Here is a 23,385-nt window from a genome sequence, read left to right as displayed (position 1 = left end):
ACTTATATCTACAGCTTGCTCACTTGTCAAGGCCAGGCCTCCTCCTGCCATGCTCAAAAAGCTCCTGCAGGGTTTTCCTTACTGGGGCTGGTTCAGATCTGACCAGGACTCTCTAACACTCTTGCTCAAGGCGTGACCTGACCAGAGGAAATGCCATTTACATCATTTCACTCTCTTCTCCCCAAGGGCTCTGTGTGTTGGAGTCATTTCTCCCTGCCACATTGTTCTTAGAAAGAGGGAGAAGTGGCAGTTGCTTCCATGCATTGATCTCCCATGTTGGCACTGACTGATCTCAATTGTCAAGAATTTCCTATGTTTGTTCCTTGGTCGGTGCAATCTTGGATTTTAAAGCTTGTAACATCTTTTTCTAACTCAAAGCTAGAGTTTGAAATGCATGCAGTTTTTCTTGGAATTTGAAATATAATTTCTAAGTCAAGTTTCAACATTTTTTGCTTTAAGAATGTGCAGTGATACTTTGAAAATGCACAAAAGGGATTTCTGCCGGGAATGCAGTTTTGAAAGAAGATTCTTTTAGCCCCGAATAAAGTATTTTTCCAATTTTAGTGAGCTGTTTTCAGGTGTTTAAAATAGTCTTGAGAAAACTCTCAAAAAATTAAAATACACATTTGGAGAGAATTATAGAGGTTTTCCCAAGCATATTGTATGTAAAAAGTCTCTATCTTTTTTCCGCCATCAATAGAAGAACTGCTATAAAAGCACTGGTAGTCCTACACTTACAACCACAATTGAGATTACAACCACAATTGAGAATGGAACTTCTTTCTAAATGGTGTGGTTGTTAAATGAGCCTTAACATGATTTTATTACTTTTTTGCTGCGGTCGTTAAATGAATCTGGTTTCCCCCTCCAATGACTTTGCTTGTTGGAAGCCCCCTGGGAAGGTTTACAAAAGGCAATTATGCTATAAATGTTGTTGATATTTATGATATGACATGATAGTTTAATGTATAAATATTATTTGGTCATTTTGGTTAAACATTGTTGAAGCCCAACAAGCATAACGTTTAAACTAAGACATAGTGTTGAATACATAGTGTGAATTGAGGCCAACTTTTGTAAGAAACCATGAATCTAACCAGTATGTATCTCTAAGCTTGATTTGAAACGAAACACCTTCAAGGGATTTTATTACCCTTTGCATAATTGCAAAGAAAGCATAGATAATTTTACAGAATTATTTTGATATGTTATAGGAAATAACAGAAATTCAAATAAAGAACTATCTTTAATGTAGTTATGTTTTTCATTTTTTAATTGCTTTTAATTTATTTTTAATTTTATTTATATGTAATTGGATAGCATGTGCGTGTGTGTGTGTGTGTGTATGAGTGTGTGCAATGTATTTCAGACCATTTCTGTCTGAAGTTTATATACCATAAAACCCTACATATTTTTTTTAAAGGTTTTTATCAGATAAACATTAAAAATGTTGGACATAATGCGACATTCCTGGCATAGTCATTTCCAAAAAAAAAAACCTCTGCATACATTTTGTCCTGGTTTTATTCTTAGACATATGTCATTTAGTTATAACTTGCAGTACAAATTAGCAATAATACAATCCATACAAAACTAAGAAAAAAGTAACAATTTTAGTGAAAGGGATCACAATTTGAGGTAATAAAATGTTTTGATTCATTTTTGTTTAAAGATTTCATGTGAGAACCTTCATTCAGATCTTTTTGCTTGAATAAAAGGAACATGAGAATTAAAAGCAAACTATAATAATTTGCAAGACTTAAATACTTAATTTCTGAATGTTGCAGTTGCTATGTAAATAGAAATATAGATCACTTTCTAACTATTGTGGTGCCAAAATGATTAAATATACATTGTAATGTCATAATATAAGCTCCACTGTTTCATATTTGTATTGTAAGGTTGTAACATAAATACCACCTATATATACCGTATTTGCATGCAACCTGGTTGCCTCTATGCAAATAATAGATAATGCCTGTCACCTTGAATATGGAGCAAACCAGCTGATGGTATTTGTGCCTTCCCATAGTGGGTTAGGCTGTGCCTCTGAACATTGGATTGCCCTTTATTCTCCTTTGGGTAAAGAGAAATAAGGTTATCCATGGAAATAATAGTTTTCCTTTCCTACTTGATTGCTGGCTGTTTCATTGAATAAGGCAGTTTATTGAAAAAATCATATTTAGGTAATGAGGACCTTGTTCTAAATTTCAGAACAATATTTCATAAATAAAATAACAAATTTATACTGAGTTTGGTGTGATTCAGTTTAAGTACTGTAGATCAGGGCTATGCAACTCACTGCCCACAGGCCAGAATCATCACACGCTTGGTACACCCACACCTGGTTTAGCAAAGGGAGAGAAGTCCTGATACGTCACTTAACGATGCTGTGATGATGCGAGTTTGACACCCCTGCTGTAGATTTTTTTAAAAAAACTTAAATAATTAGTATTTGGGATTGTTTCACTTTCATCCTCTAGATGGCAATGTAATATACAATATCAGCTTTGGTGCATGTTTAATGTTGTCTTTCCAGTTCTCTTTTTCAAAACTGGTATTTGAAATTGACTGACACTGCTGGTACAGTGTGATTTAGCATATGACCTCTCCACTAATCGTTGTGACACATTAAATAATAAAACAACCTTCTTTAAAATGCAAGACATATACTGTACAAGGTGTATTACCAGTTTTTTTATCTTGCAGTTTGATCTTTTCAATCACAAGACTGGTTTCAGCAAATGAAACACAGTTGTTAAAGGCTTGGTATTTGCACAATACCAAAAGCTTGGGGTTAAGAAAGGTCTTTGTTTCTGCAGCATATCCAAATATAATTAATGAAAGCCAAATAATTGCAGTTAAGCAGTGTTTGTGAGGCAAATAGAGTGTAAAATAAATAATCTATTATGTGGGCAAGACTGAAAATATGAAGTTAGACAATTTTGTAGATATATTTTATGTTGTATATAATGAAAATTTTCTGAAAATGTTTTAAGATGGATCATACAGTACAATATTTAAGTTTGCAGTTAATAGGCAATAATAGTGGCAATTATTATTCCTGCGTATTTTCCCCACATCCCTACTATAAATAAAAACCTACTATGAGGATCTTATAAGAAGCAGTCATATGATAGTAGTAGAAAGAAGTCTGTATAAATATCTTTAAGTTTAACAATACACACACACACACACACACATACATACATACAGGAAATAAGGCATGACTCAAAAGAATGCATACATCTGTCTGCATGTGCTTTTTAAGGGAGAAGTTTATTTTTAAAAGTTTGGTAAGGTAATAGTTACAGCTGGTTGTACATTGCAATTCACAATATAGACCCGAATTACTTCTCACAATAGTAGAATTACAGTATCTTATTCCTGTGGAAAATATGGTATATGTATGCATGAACTTTATTAGCAAGTTGAATTAGAGTACCACCTAATTCTATAGTTTGTTAGGATATTGTGCTCATTCTTGATGTTCTCTTCTTTGACCTTTCTTTTTAAGGTGATTTTTATGCAGATCCAGTCCCTAAGGCAATTAATTATTCATGTACTACAAGCTTTCTACTATTGTATAAAATTATACTCAATGGATAACCAAAGAAATCAATGAAGGTGAAAGAAAAAATTCCAAATAGCATATGGGAGAGAAAATGGAATAGAATAGTCAGAAATTAAGAGAAACACAAAAGCAAGAAAGACTGTACCCAAATACATCATTTCCTGATTTAATTTGGAACTTTGTTTTAAAATATCCAAAACTATAAATATTAAGGAGAATCTGCGAAATTACAAATGCTAAACAAAAGCATTTTACCCACCATAATCCTACAGATATCTCAATTTGAGAACTTTCTTCTCTGCATTAGTTTTTTTCCTAAATAAAAATGCCAAACAAAACAAACCCTTTGTGGTTTTCAGCCTTTTGATCATTTCTGCAATTCATTTGGCGTTTTCTAGTACTTTGGTCGTTGGTCAACTTGTGCTTCTAAACTGTAATATTTGCAATAGGAGAAGTAAAACATGTGACTGCATCCTGAAAGAATCAGTTCTGATTTCTTTCTGTTTCTCATTTTTACTTTGTTCCTTTCCTAATTCACTTATATATATTTGTCTTTTACAGACATCTTTGCAACAGTGCACATATATTAATTTCATCAATATTGCACATAGATTTTGTTCAGACAATTAAAAAATACAACAATATTAAAATCTATAAAGAGGCTTCTTGCACATTATGCCACAAGTTTATAACTGCAATAGCAATGTCTAATTCTTTCCCCAAAAGTGCATAGTTCATGGATTGTGGAGCCCAGCCTTCAAGTCATGCAGTAACGCGACATAACCAAAAGAAATGAAACTTATTTTGGAGAAGTCTTTGGAGAGGACTTTATAGATGGGTCTTCCAGAAACAGTCTGTTCCCTGTCCTAGCCATTACATCATCTTAGATTTCCCAACAAAAGCTAAAATTGCGCCACTAAATTTGATGATTTGGGCATTGCAGGCTTAGGATACTGTGGCTTCAAGCATCTCTCTAGTTGTTAATTAATCTTGGAAAGGATTGTTTTCTCATAGATTACGTACAGGTGAAATATGTGCCAAGGAGGTATTGCTGCACCTGGTCTCACAGTTAAAGGAGCCCAACATTGTTGCCCTCTCCACTCTCCATTATTTGAGGTTCATATTGACTCCAAAGTGCAGGCACTCTCTGAGTTCCACCTTTTGTTGTTGGACAATATTCTTTATATACTCTATAGTCTCTTGATGCCATCATTCTCTTACAAGGAATATCAATTTTTGATGGCATCTCTGAGTTCAAGCAACATATGGTCATAATGAAAATTTAGAAATTATTTGAAAACAAAAGTGGTTTTGTTTACTAAGCAACATAACAACTGCTTTCACAGTTGGAAAACCAGTGGCATTCAAATGGAACAGATTAAGATTTTTACATCTCTAGAAATTAATTTTTAGTCTGTTCTTTTTTGGAAACAATAAGTGGGACTAACTACAGCTCCTGCTAAGCAGACTTTCAATGCTTAGATTTGCTAATTGTAATTTGCAGGAGGCAAATTATTTAGAGCTATGCTGCTGCGTCTCCTGCTGTATGTAGCACAACTTTGCACTTACAGAGATAAAAGGACTTTTAGTAGCAACTCAATAAAAATGTATAAAAATTGTATGGCACAGTGCTTAGAATGCAGTACTGCAGGCTACTTCTGCTGATTGCTGGCTGCCAGCAGTTCGGCAGTTCGAGTCTCATTGGCTCAAGGTTGACTCAGCCTTCCATCCTTCTGAGGTAGGTAAAATGAGATCCCAGATTGTTGGGGAAAATATGCTGACTCTGTAAACCACTTAAGAGAGGGCTGTAAAGTACTGGGAAGCGGTATATAAGTCTAAGTGCTATTGCTATATTTGTATGCCTCAGTTTGTGCCAAACATACATGCTCAGTTGGAATTTGGCTGTATTGCTATGATGTTAACATGAGAATGTGTTCCTTAATATATTGCTTAAACCTAATTTTTTGGGGTGGATCCTTGATTTAGTCAAGGCATTTAGCTCCTAGGGAAAAATGTAGTCTAAAATTACTTACTGCAATCTTTCAATGTTGTCCTTGCTCATGCTTGTACCAGAATCAGCTATGGTAAAGGTCAAACACAGAGTCCTTGAATCAAAAATTCAAGTCATTATTACAAGGGCCTCTGTAGCAAATCTTTGGTGTATCTAATTTATCATTCACTTCTTCCCACACAAAAAGACATTTAATGTTTTGCCCTCATACATATTGGAGAGGAGGGTTAATAACATCCCCTATTCTGAGCCCCTCTTCCCATGCTAGCCTAAAATCATCAAGAAAATTCCATTATTGTAATGTCTTGTATCTCATTCTTTAAATTAAGTGTTATCAGGCTTAAATGAAAACATATATGGAGCTCAATGGATTTTCTTTCCAATTTCAATCCTTTTCTCAGAAGGTACTCAAATATATAAATACAGCAGCTTATTCAGATTTCATTAAAATGTGCATTCTAATTCTTTTATTTGATAGTATACTGAATGAATAAAAGGACAGTGATGATTAAAAAGCAATACAGTGCTGCAGCAATTTAGTGAAGGGAAAAAGTATGAGTTTGAAGTTAAAATTTTGGGGAAAGTGTTACTTTCATAGTATTAGTGTTAAATATACCTTTACATTTTTAGACATGGCTCAGAAATTGATACTAAATTTTGAATGTCAAGAACTCAATTAGAGTCACTTTGATTAAACTTGTTTTTCAATTTCCCTTATCTTAAAGATCATGCTTTAACCTCACTTCTCAGTCTAAAATTACTTCATATGTTCATATGAAGATAGCAGAGCAAGCAGAAAAGTTAACTAAATGTACGGACAACTCATTACTAAATTTTGCTTATTGAGGTATTTATGATATTTAATTCTCATTTTCTATTTTACAAAACACTTTACTACGGATCACAAGGATGGAAAGCTTGTGGAATACCAAATGATTGAGATATTACCAAGAATGAATATGTAGACTCCCATCTGATGTAAGTATTTAAATATGGGAGTTAGGAAGTTAAGACTGAGACAGGGTATGATATTGTAATAAATGATCTGACAATATTGCTACTGATCTAAAAATCAGCCATTGTTTGGACAGACAACCATAAAACTGTAAAAACTTGTTAAATTCCATGATGGAATATGAATTCAAAATGTTCATAAAATGTAAAAAAATCTTGTAATAAAATATTATATTATATGGAATAAATAATTTGCAACTTTGCCAAATAGTCTTTAAAAAATCCAAAGCAAAGCAATAGCAAAAGCATTTATCTGATAACAAACAGCCGAGTACCGGAAACCGGAAGAGTAATTTCCTGACTGTGTTACTTAATTTAATTGAAACTGTTTTGTTTCTGCTGTTATCGTACCTCATTTAATTTGCGGTCTTTACAATACACCTTGTGCCAAAAAACTGTCTCAGTTTATTGATGTGGTCGACCAAAACACAAAATGTTCTTTGCTCTATCCTATCAAGGTAAGAAAGAGTACATAAAAAAGTAACACTTGTCTTGGTGAAACATTTTATTGTCCTGTTTTTGCTGAAGTCTCACAACAAAGTACATTGCAGTCAAACATATAAAGCTGAAAGAGACAAATATGTGTAAAATCACATACAATGATGCATCATAACATATGCCTTCTCTCTATTTGTTTTATAATTCCAGAATCTAGATGCCCTTAAATAGAAATGTACTATAGTAGATAATAGCTATATGAGATTGTATTTATGGACACATGATACATTTGTAGTTATATATTTAGAAGTACCATATCTGTCTCTTTCCTCAGTGGATGGTAATGCTTTACTGACCACCCTTGGGATCAGGAAGAAAGCAGCTCAGACCTAGTTAGAACATGGGTAGAACATCTCCAGGCAGCAGTCTAGGCAATAGGCTTGCTTGAGAGATTAAAAACAAAAAACCCTCAAGTAAGCATATTCTATATTGTTGCCAGGAGGATTATATAGATATGTCCATGATATCATCAACAGTTCAATAGTTCTTGAAATAATCTTTCTCCGGTGCACTGCTTGGAGTGTCCAAGCAAGGGTTAAATTCTATCCCACTGCCCAAGGACTGGATTGAAAATCTTTGGCCACACCCACTGGTTCCTTCCATTTTCAGTTTTTCAATTCAGTCCAAAGCCCATCGGACGTATTTAACAGCCTTAGCTGACAGAATTCAAATACTACTTTTCCTTAGCTTAGATCTTTATTGTTTTATCTTCTTTTTTCAGTTAGTTAGCATTCCTCACTTTAGCTGTATTGTTTGCCTTGCCCTGAGAAGCCGGATTCGCTCCTGATGGAGTGGCGCGCTTCTCAGCCTCCTGGGAGGCCTGTCACATCTGTGGTACCGCCGCCCAGCTGATCTTCACCAGCGGTACTGTCCGAAGCTTCGGTGGACTGTCCGGCATTCGGGAGGCACTTCCAGCAACTCCAGCAGCCGTGCGACGAGGGGATCGAGCAGGAGCGGCCATTCATTTGCTGGAGCTGCGCCGCATGTTCTCACTGAGCATAGTCATCTTGGAAAATGGCAGCGGCCATTTTGGAGGTGGGTTTTTTCCCACCTCCAAAATGAATTGCCGCTCATTGCTGTCGGAGCTCCAGGACCCAGCGGATCCACTTCTCCCTGCAACAGTTTTGGGCAAGTGCTTGGGCGTTTGGAAGCCTTGGCAGCTGCCATCCTCCACGGCCCTTTTCCCCTGCCAGTAGCAAATTCTACCTGCAGCCCAACAGAGCCCTTCCCCTTCTCCTGACCACAGTGCCTCAGCCTGAGAGAGTGTGTGGGCAGAATTCACCATCTTCCTCCAGGCCCACAATTTCCTCAGACTCAGCTGTCAGTATCTCGGGCAGCATGGACACAGATTCCATTACTGAAGCTCCTGAACAAGGGTCCTCCACCAGGGTAGATAGGCCCTATAGCAGGAGGGCAGGCAGGGCGGCCAGGGAACCTATAATGGGGATTGACAGGCGTCCTTACTCCAGGAAGGCATCTGCCGGACAGGATAAGATGGATGCCAGGCACCAAAAAGCCCTAAAGAAGCAATTTGAGAGGGCACAGAGGCAAGCCATCACAGTGGCTCAAGTCCACTGTGCGGACCCACCTGAGTCTCTGAGGAGCCAGGACTTTTCCCAACCTGCCCCTCCCCCATCTTCCTGTGGGGGAGAACCACAAGAGTTCTCCTCAGACCAATCTTACAGAGGGTCCAGGTCCTCTTCCCTTTCTATTGGTGGGGGTGCAGATTTGTTTGATTGTGTGGTAGTGGAAGAAGAGGATTCCCCCCTCTCCCTCCTTCTGTGCCCTGTAGGCCGGCCTCAAGTTCCACTTCTAGGGCGGAGATCCACCCAGTGGAAGACCAGGGACCATCTCTCTCAGCCAAAATGAGGGAGGTGATTGCTTCCGCGATATCCCAAGGCATTGCCCAGGGCCTTAAAGAATGTGCTGAAAAGTCGGGCCAGGGTCACAAGAGCAAGTCTAAGACTCCCAGACCTTCCTCGCCCCCACCCTCCGTGGTTAGTGCTGAATCAGTCTCGGAGGGGGGGTGGATCTGGCTGAACCAAATCTGTCTGGTTCAGATCTTGGTAACGGATAAGCCCGCCTTTACTGGCCTGTTCAAGCCTTCTTATTTAAGTCTATATTATACAAGGCAAAAGTCATTACTCACCAGGAGCGACGCCCACTATCTCCTAGCTCAAGCCAACTTTTTGAGGCAGGTCATTTATACCATCCAGGCGGCCCGGCGTCCTTCCACCACCAGAATCTATGGGGCCATGTGGTCTGCCTTCTGCACCTGGTGCGGCTCACATCACCTGGAACCACTTTTTGCATCTCTTCCTCAAATACTGGACTTCCTGCAAGAGGGATTCGATAAAGGACTAGCTCCAAATACTTTATGATGCCAAGTTGCTGCACTGGCCACTGTGATATCTGTAGACTCTTCCCAACCACTCAGCCCTCACCCCATCGTACGGGCCTTCCTTAAGGGCGCATCAAACCTGCAGCCGCAGGTGGTCCATCGATACCCGTCCTGGGACCTCACTGTTGTTCTCAGGGCTCTATCAAAACCACCCTTTGAACCTCTCCGCTCTTCTTCCCTCAAACACCTTTCCTTCAAGACGGCCTTCCTCATCGCCATTACTTCAGCGGGGAGGGTGTCTGAACTGGCAGCCCTGTCAGTCAGGGAGGATTTGTGTCTCATCCATAGGGACAGGGTCATTCTCCGGCTGGACCCATCGTTTATCCCGAAGATCAATTCCTACTTTCACAGGGGCCAGGAGCTCGTTCTCCCAAACTTTTGCCCGAAGCTTTCATACCCTAGAGAATGTCATCAGCATACCCTCAACGTGCGGAGAGCATTGAAGCAGTACATCAAGCGTACATCCTCCTTCCAATGCTCAGAGGCCTTATTTGTATTGTTTCAACTGGCAGCCATGGGCCAGAAGATTTCATCTTCCACCATCAGTTGTTGGCTCAAGGCTTGTAACTCCCTAGCTAACGAACACCAGGGTAGGTCTACACCTCCCAGACTGACAGCTCACTCAACCCAAAGCGCAGCAACTACCGCGACCTGGGCAACGCTATCCTTATTTGTTAGGCACTACAAGCTGGACATATACGCCTCTGTGGATGCTGCCTTCAAAAGACATGTCTTGCAGAGCGTGGTTTCTGCCGAATCTTGATGTGGATTGTGGACCTCATTGGAGGCACCCACCCTAGTGACATTTTGCTTGGGCATGTCCCTTGCTTGGACACTCCAAGCAGTACACCAGAGAATGACCATTGGCTTACCTGAAGGGTCATTCTCGGTGCACTGCAGGAGTGTCCAACCCCACCCTGCTTTTCCGTGTGAGGATACTTTGCCAGTCGGACTTCCGTCTCAGATGGACCATGCCTTCATTGAAAAACTGAGGATGGAAGGAGGCAAATGGCATGACCAAGATTTTCAATCCAGTCTTTGGGCAGTGAGACAGAATTTAACCCTTGCTTGGACACTCCTGCAGAGCACCAAGAATGACCCTTCAGGTACGCCAATGGTCATTCTAGAAGGTTTTCAGTGTACTTTCTAGATTTTTTCAGACAGCAGTTCCCAAAATTCTCTAGCTTACAGAGCTAGCAGAACCCTGGTTTAGGAATTACAATCTTGGTGTATGCAGAAGATCTCAGTTTGGAGAAGAATGTTGATAAATATAGATGATGTTATGTTTTCATTTACTAGGATTTATTAATTAGTAGAGTAAATAAAGCCATCACAAATAATTGCCATAGATTTTGATTCTTGAAGAATGCTGTAATACACAGCTTTCAGATTTCTTACCAAGATTTGCCTAAGTATGAATAATTTCCCCAGCTCCTGAAGAAGTGGAAGTTCATGATTGGGTCGTTTTGTTCTTTTTGCTTGTTTCAATTTTTGCTTTTTGTTTCTTTCATGGAGATTTTGTCTTGATCCAATGACAGTTCAACAGAAGTGGAAGAAAGTTCATATACAACGTATATGTTAATTGCTTGTTATAGGGTATTTACATGATACCACAATCAAGAAGCAACTGTTTAATCTCTTCATGCTACAGAGTATTTGAGTTTGGAGAATAAGTCTGAATAAGTGTACCTTTTTAAATATTTTTTATTCTCCCCCCACCCTTTTTTTTTACATAAAACTTAAGACAGCAAATATTCCAATACTCCTTCTTCCTTCTCTTTTTCAGCCCTGTGAGGTGAGTTGGGTTGAGAATTCTGGGAGTTGAAATCCACACATCTTAAAAGTTGCCAAAGTTGACAACTGGCTCTCAATAGTGCATTTAGTACTATTCTATTTTTTAAAACAGAAATTAAGGATCAAACATTAATTGCAAGTATTGTGTAATTTGGCATAAACTAAATAAATGCTAAACTATGTGCTTTAACAAAACCCTGGAACTGAAAGCAAAGAAAGCAGTGTGAAAGCAATTTGTAATATCTATTGCCTAGTTATCTTTTTAAAAACACTGAACCAAGTTTATTAAAATACCAGTACCTACCTTCTCTTATGATTTTACCTTTTTCAAATTGATCAATAAAATGTTTGTTACAGTGTGACTGAGTGAAGTTGGAGTTCCTATCCACACTTTGGAAAAACAGCTGTAACCAAGCAGAAACACTTCCCCATCTGTCAGGTGCAAAAGACCATGTCCTCATGTGAAAGTTCAATTTAACTGATTTATTGCTAAAAGCCTATTCACAGGAATCTTCCCAACTAATGTCAGTACTTGGTTAGAGTTAGATAAGGGTCAACAGTACTCAAGGAGGGTTAGACTTAGTTCCCTTGTGGCTATGTAGGGATTCTAGACTAATCCCCCTTTTTACTGCGCCCGTAGGTTTTGTTATTCTTTCTGCTACACCATCCCCAGTTCCTTCCTCCGTTAATTCATACAGTAACATAACTTTACTAGCATCCAAATTGTCAGTGATAATTGAGCCACACTCTGGCATTTTCTAGGACATGGCAATGATGTCCAGAGGCAGCCTCATCCCATCTGGGCTGTTAGTTTACAAAAGCAATGCTAAGACAGAATGAAGAGGGATATAGATCAAAAAGTGTTAAGGAAACATACAGACAAGGAAGCAGAGGTGACATTTGGAGACTGTCAGCTATTACAAGTAGGCAAAAGGACTATCATTCAGCTGCCAGACCACAAGCTAAGCATTTATGATGGGAGTCCTGCTTTGAGCTTTGCTTGGAGCTTGGCAGCAATTACAAACAGACAACTATGCCTTGGCAGTTTCTCATCTGAAGTAACGTGACAGCTTTTGAAAAAGGCAGATTGCCTTCTGCTTTAACTAATTTTGAGACTTCTATTTGAACTGAATATTAAAGGACGGAAGATATATTTACATGGCAACAGTCGTTTGCAAATACTAAAAGGGTGGAGTTGACCCAAAGCAATAGTTTGTTGTTGGGGAAGATATTTGCTGCAATAAAGCTATGTTGTGGTATGTTCAGTCTTTGGAAAGCAACGAATCCTCGCGTAGAATAATTTCTCAACATGAAACATATTTTAAGAATATTTATTTATAAAAATACTACATCTTGAAGGTTTTTAGCATTTTCTTTGAAATTATGTAATCGTTGCAGAGAAAATCATCCAATCAATAGATAATTGTTTCTTAGGCGTTATTAAAATTGATTCTAATTAAATATTGTATCTTGTAGCATTTCTTCCAATCTTGTTTCCTTTACCTGCTTTTAGTATTATTTCTCTTTTAACCTCTATAGTACAAAGAAAAGTGTACATAAACTTACAACCACAATTGAGCCCAAACTTTCTGTTACTAAGTGAAATTTGCCCCATTTCATGCCACAGTTGTTAAGTGAATCACTGCAGTTGTGATGTTAATAACCCAATTGTTAAGCGAATCCAGCTTCCTCATTGACTTTGATTGTCAGAAAGTTACAAAAGGTGATCACATTATCCCAGGATACTATAACTATAAATATGAACCAGTTGCCAATTGTCTGAATTTTGATCACATGGTCACGGGGATGCTGCAATGGTTGTAAGTGTGAAAAAGTCATGTAATCACTTTTTTCAGTGCCGTTGTAAATTCCAACAGTGACTAAATGAATGGTTGTAAGTCAAGGATTACCTCTAACTTTTTTTTAAGGCAAGTACTATTTATGTATTGAAAGGCAAGTAATTTTAAGGCAAGTACTATTTATGTATTGAAAGGTTCATTTGATTTATTTTTTCTAATGTACTTTCATTTTAGAAAGTTTATAGTTTATTTCTTTCAATCCCTTTAACCAATGAAAAGGCTATTCAAGTCTCATTAGTTTAAAAAGTCATAATCTTAAAATTATTTTAAGTAAATGTTGATATAATTCAAGCACGGTAAAATATAGAGCCATTTCCCAAGTAAATGAGTAAATGAGTAAAGTATTAACTTGCTATATATATGAAGCTTTCCCCCTAACAATCACTTGGATTATATGGTTTTTTTTAGATGAAGTTGAATTATTTTGTACTTACATTGAATATTACCATCTATCTGATCTGGAAATTAGTTTCTTGAAGTTCTGTGGACAGGGCTTTAAACTTTGGTCATTGATTGATATTTTTATAAAACTTCTGTGATGTTTTATTTTATTTAGAAACCAAGGGAGGTCAAAAAGTATAGGTTTGGGGAAAGTAAAGAAAGAAGTAGAAAAAAAAATATCATTGGCTTGTTTGTTTTAATCATAGGCATGTCAGTTTTGGAACCCTGACAAGGCACCCCGCATATATACCTGATAGTCAAACTCTGCAACAAATTGATAAAATGTGTAGTTCCCTTAATAGCTATTCCTGGAATTTTTCTTAGAAGATGATCCTTGTAATAGCAAATTGTGCAGATCTACTATATTACTCCAATTTCTATTCCAAAGGATTTGTTAATGCTTAGTATGTTTACTAATTTGGGTGTGCACCAATTACTACTCTGCTTTTCTGTGTAAGCAAGATGAAGAACGCATGGTATTATAAAATTAAAGGACAAATATTTCAAACTTTGTCTTAACAAAAGATTAGGGATACATATTTCCCGCATAGCTGTGAAACCTCTTATAGCTTACATGATTCAGTATCCTGTTGTCTGTATTTTCTGTAAAATGACCTCTGGAATGTATTACTTATCAATTAATAAGTAAAGTGAATTTCTGAATTTTTAATGACATAAGTGAAGAATTCTGAAACCAGATTGATGCAGGCCTTGGTGTAGATTCAACAAGGAAAACGCAGAACCATGACAATTCCTTGCAATCTAGGGACTAAGTATAATATGTTTTTCAAGATTAAAAAAAACTCTAGATAGCACTGCAAAAGAAGGCTGAGTGAGCCTTCTCCCATGGCATTGCTCCAAAGCTGCTGAAGGCTAACCACATTGTTTTGTCAAAGTAAATCATGTTGCCTTGCAAATCACTTGGTTGAAATAAATGGTACAAAAGCTTCACGGAGGATTAAGGGATATGTTCAGCACTTTGTATTCACTAGTAAAAGTAGAAAGGAAAAAATAGAGGTTAAAAATATTCCCTTTCTGCTTAACTTTAAAAAAAAAATGTTTTTAATGATTATAGATTTTTTTTTTAAAACCACACATGCAGAGAAGACAGCGGATGATCATTTTTTCAAGTATTTTGTAAACAAAGTTTGTAAAAACAAGCAGATGTCTAGTTAGATGCCAAAGATAAAAGGGTTGGCAGCCTGGAATTGAAAGCATAGCAAAACAGAAGATTTTAATAATTTGTAGAGGCTTCACTAGTGGAATGCTAAAAAAGAATATAATTTCTCCCAAGTAGGGAACACAGAAGAGCTTTTGTTTATTGTCAAGGGATAATAAGTGGAAATATGATAAACATGGAAGTTTCCTACAATGAATCATGTCCCTCACCATCACATCTTTTGTAATATCTTTTTAATATAGCCTGTATATAGCATGAAATTTCACCCTTTTGAGCATCTGGCTGATACAACAAAGTGTATTTCACTATTAATCTAAGAATCTCCACAATAAATTCTTCAAATTTTTCAGATGTATGAAAAGGGAAAGATGGAACATTATTAAGTCCTTAAATTATTTATCTGTTAATGTTCAAGTCAGTTTTCAGAACTTCACTAAAGAAAATTATGTGTACAACTGTGCCCTCTCAGTTACCAAAGAGAAAGTTCTTTGCTGAGCTTTTTAGAACATTGTCTAAGCAATGAAGCAGTGAAGACAGTCAACTAACTCCTAAGTAAGCCCTATGTAAAATATGGAATTAATTTAGCCTTCATCCCAGTTTAGAGATAAACCTATCCTCCTTGGGATTAATTAAACAATTCATTTTGTGAGTTGGAACAACATTGTACGTACAAGAAATCAAGAGCCCGGATAGAGTTCAAAAGCACTACAAGTTTATTTCATTCTACCAATACACAAGAATCTGATATACTAATGATCAAAGCAAATTGGCTTTAAGGGTCAACAGACTTCAAGGGGGGCCTGGATTTAAGTCTATAACATAGCAACTCCATACTGATGATGTTTTAACCCTGCCCTCAGGCTCAGCCTGATCATCTCTTACATCAATACTCCCCCAAACCCATTTAATCATGTTATATGTACAAAACTCAATTCACAGCTGATCAATATTATTGCCATGTCCAGGTCTTGGTGACAGCAGCTTTGAAAAACATCTCTCTCTCTTGAATCTTACAATAGAACTACATAACCTGGCAAGTCCTGCAATCCTCTGATCCTATCTAATCTCCAGCCCCTTAGCATGTAGAATTGGTTGGCAAAAAAAGTCTTGTGTGGTTCCTGTGCCCTCCCAGCACTCCAGTATTGTATGATTTAAACTACAGCCAATTTTATAATGTGATTTCTTCATCTTTTCCCCCCAAAACAACATTTGAAACCTATTTGAAACCTTACTTTTAACAGTTTTCTTGTGGGTGGGTATGTTTAATAGTGATAGGATTCTAAAAGACAGGCCATTTCCTCCCTGCCTCATATCCCTTATAACCAAAGGCCCATATTTTCCAGAGTGAGTTTGCAGGATGGTCCAGAGATGGTATTATTACAGCCAATTGGCCTTGAGACTGGGTTGAAGCTGAAGCCACACCTCTGGGCTCCTCTCCTCAATCCAGTCTGGCCAAAGAGAGGTTGTAAATTCTTGACTCCTGATCTGATTCAACTTTTCTGGACCATCCTCGACTCAGCTTGCTTCCTTCTCACAGGGAGACCCTTCATTTCCCTCCCAGTAAGTCCCTGCCAATAGCTGTGGATTTTTCCAGCTACTCGAGGGTTAAATCTCAAGGCTTGGAGGCTCCAGTGGCTGGGTCGCTGTCCCAGTGGCCATTTTGGCCGGCGACCACGTGAAGTCTTGAGAGGGCAGATCTGCGCCGGTGGGGGCTAAAGGGCTCTGGTTTCCAGCCCATGGGCGCGACTACATGCCAGGACGCTCCAATGGAGGCTGCTGCCATATTAGAGGGCCAATTCCAGCAACTCGACGCTCAAGGTACCAGTGACGCCGCAGGTGCTAATGTCTCTCAAGTGGTGGATGTCCCCAACTTTGCTCAAGGGCTGCGAATTCAGGGAACAAAAGTGCCTCATACTGACAACAGACGCCAGCCTGTTCGATTGGGGTGCAACCCCAGGCTTCCAGCTGGCACAGGGCCGGTGGTCAAAGAACGACCTTCACACAATATAAATTGGCTGGAGCTTCGGGCAGTCCACCTTGCCCTACTACAGTTCCAAACCTCAGTAGAAGGTCATCACGTCCTCGTCTTAACAGACAATGTTGCAGCAAAGGCGCACATCACTCGACAGAGGGGGCACACGATCCAGAGCGTTGCATACCAAGGCAATGTTGCTGGGATACTGGGTGGAGAAATACCTGCGCTCCATCCGAGTGGAACACATCACCGGCATCGACAACCATCAGGCGGACTGGCTGAGCCAGGAGACGGTAGGCAACGGAGAGTGGACTCTGTCCAAGGAGCTCTTCCAGATGATCTGCCAGAGGTTCAGGAGTCCGGTGGTAGACCTGTTCACCACTCCGTCCAATGCTCAGCTGCCGCGGTTCTTCTCTCGGTTCCCAGCTCGGGGAATGGAGGGGGTCAACGCCCTTTGGCCGGTCGGGCTGCTGTACGCTTCCCCCCACACCTCTCCTTCCTGGGGTCATCCAGAAGGTAGTCAGAGAGCAGGCCGAAGTAATCCTACTGGCCCCCTACTAGCCCAGGAGGGCTTGGTTCGTGGACCTGCTGAGCCTGCGGAGATCATGGAGGATTCCCCGGGCAGAGGTGAGATTGCTACAGGGGAAGTTGGTCCATCCAGATCCACAGTGACTCCAACTGGCCGTATGGCGATTGAGCGGGAGCACCTGAGAGGCACCCTCCAGTCCCAAAAGGTGATCAGAACCATCGAGGCCCCCCACAGAAAGTCAACCAACAGGATTTACGATTCCACTTGGGAGATGTTTGTCTCCTGGTGCCAGGCCGCCCACGTGACCCCCCCCCCAGGGCCACGGTCCCTCAAGTCCTAGATTTCCTCCAGGAGGGTCTGGACAAGGACCTGTCCCTAGCCATGGCTAGGAGACAGTTGGCGGCACTAGCCACGGTGCTACCTGGGGAGGGGCCCACTCCACTACCTCGTTTGCACTTAGTTAAGAGGTTCCTCAAGGGGGTGGCCCACCTTCGTCTACCACCAGTCCACAGGTTTCCTACATGGCACCTTCTCACAGTGCTACGGGCCCTTATGGCCAAGCTTTTGAACCACTCTGGACGGCTAGTGAGAAGCTATTCACTTGTAAGTTTATGTTCCTGGTGGCTATCACCTCGGCTAGGAGAGTCTCAGTCTGGGGGCTCTCTCCTCCAGGGAGGATCTATGCATGTTTCACAATAACAGGGTAGTGCTATGCCTGGACCCAGCTTTCCTGCCAAAGGTAGACATGGTCTTCCACCGGGCGCAGGAGGTGGTTCTTCTGGACTTCTGCCCAGACCTGACCAGGGAGCGGGAGCACAGTTGGCACTGTTTAGATGTAAGAAGGACCTTAGGGATTTATCTAAGGCGGACGGTGGAGTTTCGTAGGTCTGAGGCTCTGTTTGTATCGTTCCAACTCTCGTCGCTAGGGAAGAGGATCTCCCCATCCACCATCAGCCGGTGGATCTGTCTGGCCATTGCCCTCGCCTACAAGGCGCAGAACTTGCCGGCCCACTGCACTAGGAGTGCGGCCACTTCAGCAGCCTTGGCCTCCCAGGCCCCTCTAGAAGACATCTGCAGGGCAACAACGTGGGCATCCCCATCGCCCTTCATCCGGCACTACAGGCTGGATGCCTTAGCATCTTTCGACGCGGTGTTCGGCCGCAGGGTCCTGCAACAGGTCCTGTTGGATCAGTGAGGGCCCACCCTTGGGACGAAACTTGGGTATGTCCCATCTCTGGACCATCCTGCAAACTCACTCTGGAAAATGACAGTTGGTCTTACCCGAACTGTTATTTTAAGAGGTGTTTGCAGGATGGGCCAGTTCCCACCCTAGGTTAGATAGACAGTATTGGTGGGTGGAGGTGTCTCCTTTGTGACTTGTTTTCAGGGTCTCAGGAGTGCATACTGCATTGAAACTGGAGTCAGAGGAGAGGAGCCCAGAGGCGTGGCTTCAGCTTCAACCCAGTCTCGAGGCCAATTGGCTGTGATAATACCATCTCTGGCCCATCCTGCAAACACCTCTTAAAATAACAGTTCAGGTAAGACCAACTGTCATTTCCCACCCTGCTCAAAATAGCAATTTGTGGTAGGCGTTTAAATCTGGGGGATGGTAACAATTTGCCTCTCCATTACTTAATGCTTTCCTTCCCATCCTGAAAGAAATGCTAAAAACTAGGCCAGAAAAATTCAGTCTGGGACTGGGACATGGAAAGTTGAGGTGTAACTGAGATATTCTCCATCCTGATCTAAGAAGAATTCATATCACTGTAACTCAGTGCAGGCAAGTTTACAGTAGCTATAACACTTGAACAAGTGCCATAAAGTCCTGTTAGTGCTACAGTGCTGTTCTTAAGCCTGTTAACTAAGGCCTTGTTCTGTTTAACTCATTTTGTAGTCTTGATTGATCTGTGGAAAGGAGCAAGAAATAGAGTCCCAAGTAAATCAGGGCAATCACTTAGAGAAGTAGACAACAAATCGAGGATTTAAACCCAAAGTTTCCCTAATTCTTACATAATACATTACCTAGTAGGTAGTAACAATGATTATTTATGTTCCAGTATCTGTTCGGAGATACTTGCAGTTATAGAAACCAGCCCAGAGATGGACCAAGTTAGAATTTTCCACAAATGTGGCAGTTTTAAAGTTGTATGATGTTTGTTTTTTATGAGACAAAATGGAAGAATTTAGAATACATAGCAGTTGCAATTAGTTATTTTACTGATTTTTGTCCAACATTATTTCCAATACTCCATTGTATTGGTGGCCCTTAGATTACAACCACTAGTTCAATGACTGTCAAAGTTATAATGGCGCCAAAAGAGGAGGACTTACTACCAGTTGGTGAAATTGGCTCCTGCAGTCACATGATTGTGATTCAGGCCCTTCGCAACTCCAGTTACAATGATTGCAGCATCCCATGGTCATTTGATCAATGTCTGCAATCTTCCTAGCCAGCTTCCTATGAGCAAAGTCAATGGGGAAAAATTCTGCATGCTATTCCCACTCCTGCCACTTTTTTTTTTTTTTTTCGGGAGATAGCCCTGAGGAGGTATGGAAATCTTGCACTCAGTAGCAACCATCTGCCCACTCGCTTTAATACCTACCCATAGCACCTGCCCACCTGAAGCACCAACCTGCTTGCCTGGGACATGATTTCAATGCTTCTTTCTGCGATCACATGAGGTCCTCACTTAACTTGTGCTTTTCTCGCTTAACAACTGCAACATGGATGCCAGGATTGTTGTCACTAAGCAATGTAATCATGTGACATCACACTTTGAGACCACATTATTTAGCTGTGGAAATTCAATTACCTATATTTTTCTTCACTTATTAAAATAACTAGATTTATTATTTCTCCTCAAACAGCCGATAATTAGTCAGGCTAAGTACTGCTGATGCTTGGGCAGACTATGGATACCGAGACAAATATGTGAATTAAAATCATTTCTATAGGGAAAAAATGCAATTCAGAATATTCTAAAAAACATGTATCTCTAGAGACTAACTTGTTTAGATTGTTTCTGAAGATAAGGAATCATTTACCTTTATTACTTTTACTTTTATGTTATAAAACAGATACGGTAGTGCCACACCAACTGACTTGATTTGTTTGATTATCCATTTGTTTATTTCTTGGTTGTACATGGTATTGTCAAGAGTTTTCTCCAACACCAAAGTTATAAAACATCAATATTCTTGCTATCCTGCTTCTTCAGAGTCCAACTTTCGCCTCCATAGAACGTTACAAGGAATAGGATGGCTTGCATGATTCTTATCTTCATAGATATAGATGCTTCATGGCATTTGAATATCTTTTTCAAGGCTTTTGTGGCTGCCTACCACATTCTAGTTTGTAATATATTTCTTGGCAGCTTGTTCCTTTACTGTTGATGGTTGATCCTAAAAAGCAGAAGCTATCAACCACTGCAATATCTTCACTGTCTGCTCTGTTCTAACTTGGGCTGTTGAACCTATCGTCTTTAAATAGCCTCATTTTTTTTTTCACTGTGCTCTTTGACTTTTACTAGAGATTGCAGATCCTTAAAGAATAAAAATATGAGGTTTGTAATATATCATGTTAGTCTTTATGTTTAACTATGGTCTGAAAATAATAACAGATTTTTTGCTCATTGTGGTTCCTTTTTGTAAGTGCCAAATAGTATCTCTGAATTTATGTTATATAATGAAAGTTACCTTCTTTTTTTAACTCTTTTGAAAAAATATGATTTTCCCATTGTATTATGAAATAAAATGAATATATATTTGTCTGTTACTATCCAATAAAAAGTACTTTTAAAATATGCAGTAATTACATTTCAACCTCAAATGGCTATATACTAATTTTAGCCAAAACAAGCTGCACGTTTTGTCCCTTGTGTCTTGAAAACATGAGCTATCCTGTTTCTATTTTTAGCATTTTAAGTGAAACAAGACAAAAACATTAAGATACAGTGTCAAATTTTTCCCCCAAAAGCTTCTTCAAAGGCAATTGTTTTTTCAGCAAAAAGTTTTGGTTTTTTTTTTATTTTGCTAATTTTTATTCTGATAAAATTTTCAAATTGCTATTTTCATTCAAGTTCAATTTTTAAAGCCTCATCTCCATGTGGTAATACCATTAATTATATATGCATTATATAAGAGTTTGACAAATTATGCAAAATGATATTTCACTTTCCTTGACTAAATTACTGCTGTAAAACAATAGTGTCTTAAATACATTGTAAACCATATAAATCAAAATTAATTTATGGTAATTGTTTTGTATAAAGCATCACAGTGGTGGTTAATGAAACCAGGACAAGACCATTAACCCGGGGAGCCATACAATAAAAAACATTAAAAGGGGACAAGTTGATTTATTCCCACCATCCTCCTCTCTCTCTTCCACAGAAATGTATTAACATTGCTATACAGGTAGCACTTGCTTAACAACAGTTTGGATCTGAATCTTGGATGCTGAATGAAGTGGTCATTAAATAAGAAATCATGTGACTGCTTCACTCAACTGCTACAATTCCATCAGTTCTGGTTGTGGTCATTCAATGGTAAGAAGCCTAGAAAGCCTCTTGAGGGTGAGAGAGACCCTTAAAAGCCCCCCTAAAGAACTGAAAATCCTTTCTGCCAAAATCCAAACAGGATCCTCAGCCCTGGTTGGAGAGGAACGTGCGGCCTAATCTGGGCCTCTCGGGGCCTACCTACCTACCCTGTATTTCTTACTTTACCACACTGCCCCTCCACTCAGGATCTCAAAATTCAACTAGAAACTATGTTTCTTCCACCCTACTGAAGGAGACCAGATTCTCTCTATGTACTGAAGGGAATAATCAAGATTAAGCTCAGTTCTGCACCCCATGGGAGGATATTGGCTTTCTACACGTTTGGAAAGAAATGCCTTTGATGGTCTGGAGAAAGCTCAGATCCTGAAAATATGTGCTCCGTTTTTGCACTCTGTTGAAGAAGATCCACTTGGCAAGCAGCTGTTTCAGCCAGCCCTCAGAGATTAGAGAAAGTTCTCCTGGCAGGCAAGCAGCAACCTGCAATCTTCCCTGCCTTCTCCATTGATTTACCGAGAAATCTGCCAGAGGAGATTGCAGACGGCAATCACATGATTGTGAAGTGCTTGGCAATAGATCATAAGTGCAAACAGGTTGCCAAGTACCCAGACTGCAAACAGCTGACCAAGGGAGGAGGGTTGTTACAACAGTCAGAAATGTTTTACAGATCATAAACCATTCTTTCTGAGGGCATCGTATCTTCAAATGATCATTAAATAATTATTATAAATCTAGGACTACTTGAACTTCCATTTACCATATTTTTGGAGTGTAAGATGCACCGGAGTATAAGACACACCAAGGTTTTGAAGAGGCAATTTTTTTTAAAAAAAGTTTTTACACTCTGCAAATCTCTCAAAAACGGCCCGGGGTTTTTGGTTTTTTTTTTTGAAAATGGGCCTGGGCTTTTTTTTTTTTTTTCAAAAAACGGGCATGGATAGTCTTTAGGAGGCTTATAGAGTGTTCCTGGGGCTGGGGGGGGGCAAAATTGAGCAAAAAATGGCCCTTTTTCTCATTTCTGCCCTCCCCAGCCCCCAGGAGCTCTCTGAAAGCCTCCTAAAAGCTATGCACGGCGATTTTGGTGAAGGGGGTGGGGTTTTGGGGGCAAAAAATGCTGTATTCAGTGTATAAGATGCACCCAGATTTTCAGCCTCTTTTTTGAGAGAAAAAGGTGCATCTTATACTCTGAAAAATACAATAATTGGAGATCCAGTATCATACCTTAACTGACAAAGCCTCCACCATTCTTTACCCGCAACAAATTATTAATCAATGAGTATATTAAAGGTAAAGGTTTCCCTCACACATATGTGCTAGTTGTTCCCAACTCTAGGGAGCGGTACTCATCTCCAGGGTCATGTGGCTGGCATGACTAAACGCGGGTTTAACCCACCAGTTGACCCAAAAATCATGCTAAACTAGTGTCCCGTTTCTGAAGCAGACAACAAAACATTAAGGCATTCAGGTTATAGAAAAGAAATCTATTGAAAATATATAATTCTGTGTTGTGACTCAGCAGCAGTCTTCTGTGAGACTTTTCAGAATGCAAGTTT

At 39.6% G+C, this 23,385-nt stretch overlaps 1 protein-coding gene across 2 annotated transcripts in view; it reads left to right on the top strand.

The window, feature by feature from the left end:
• The window catches only part of COMMD1 (copper metabolism domain containing 1), a 99,899-nt gene that overhangs the window by 1,345 nt on the left and 75,169 nt on the right, over positions 1–23,385 (top strand). The gene's annotated exons all lie outside the window — the stretch shown is intronic.

Source organism: Thamnophis elegans, chromosome 3, assembly GCF_009769535.1.
Source record: "Thamnophis elegans isolate rThaEle1 chromosome 3, rThaEle1.pri, whole genome shotgun sequence".
NCBI lineage: Eukaryota > Metazoa > Chordata > Lepidosauria > Squamata > Colubridae > Thamnophis > Thamnophis elegans.
This window is presented reverse-complemented; position numbering and strand designations above follow the sequence as displayed.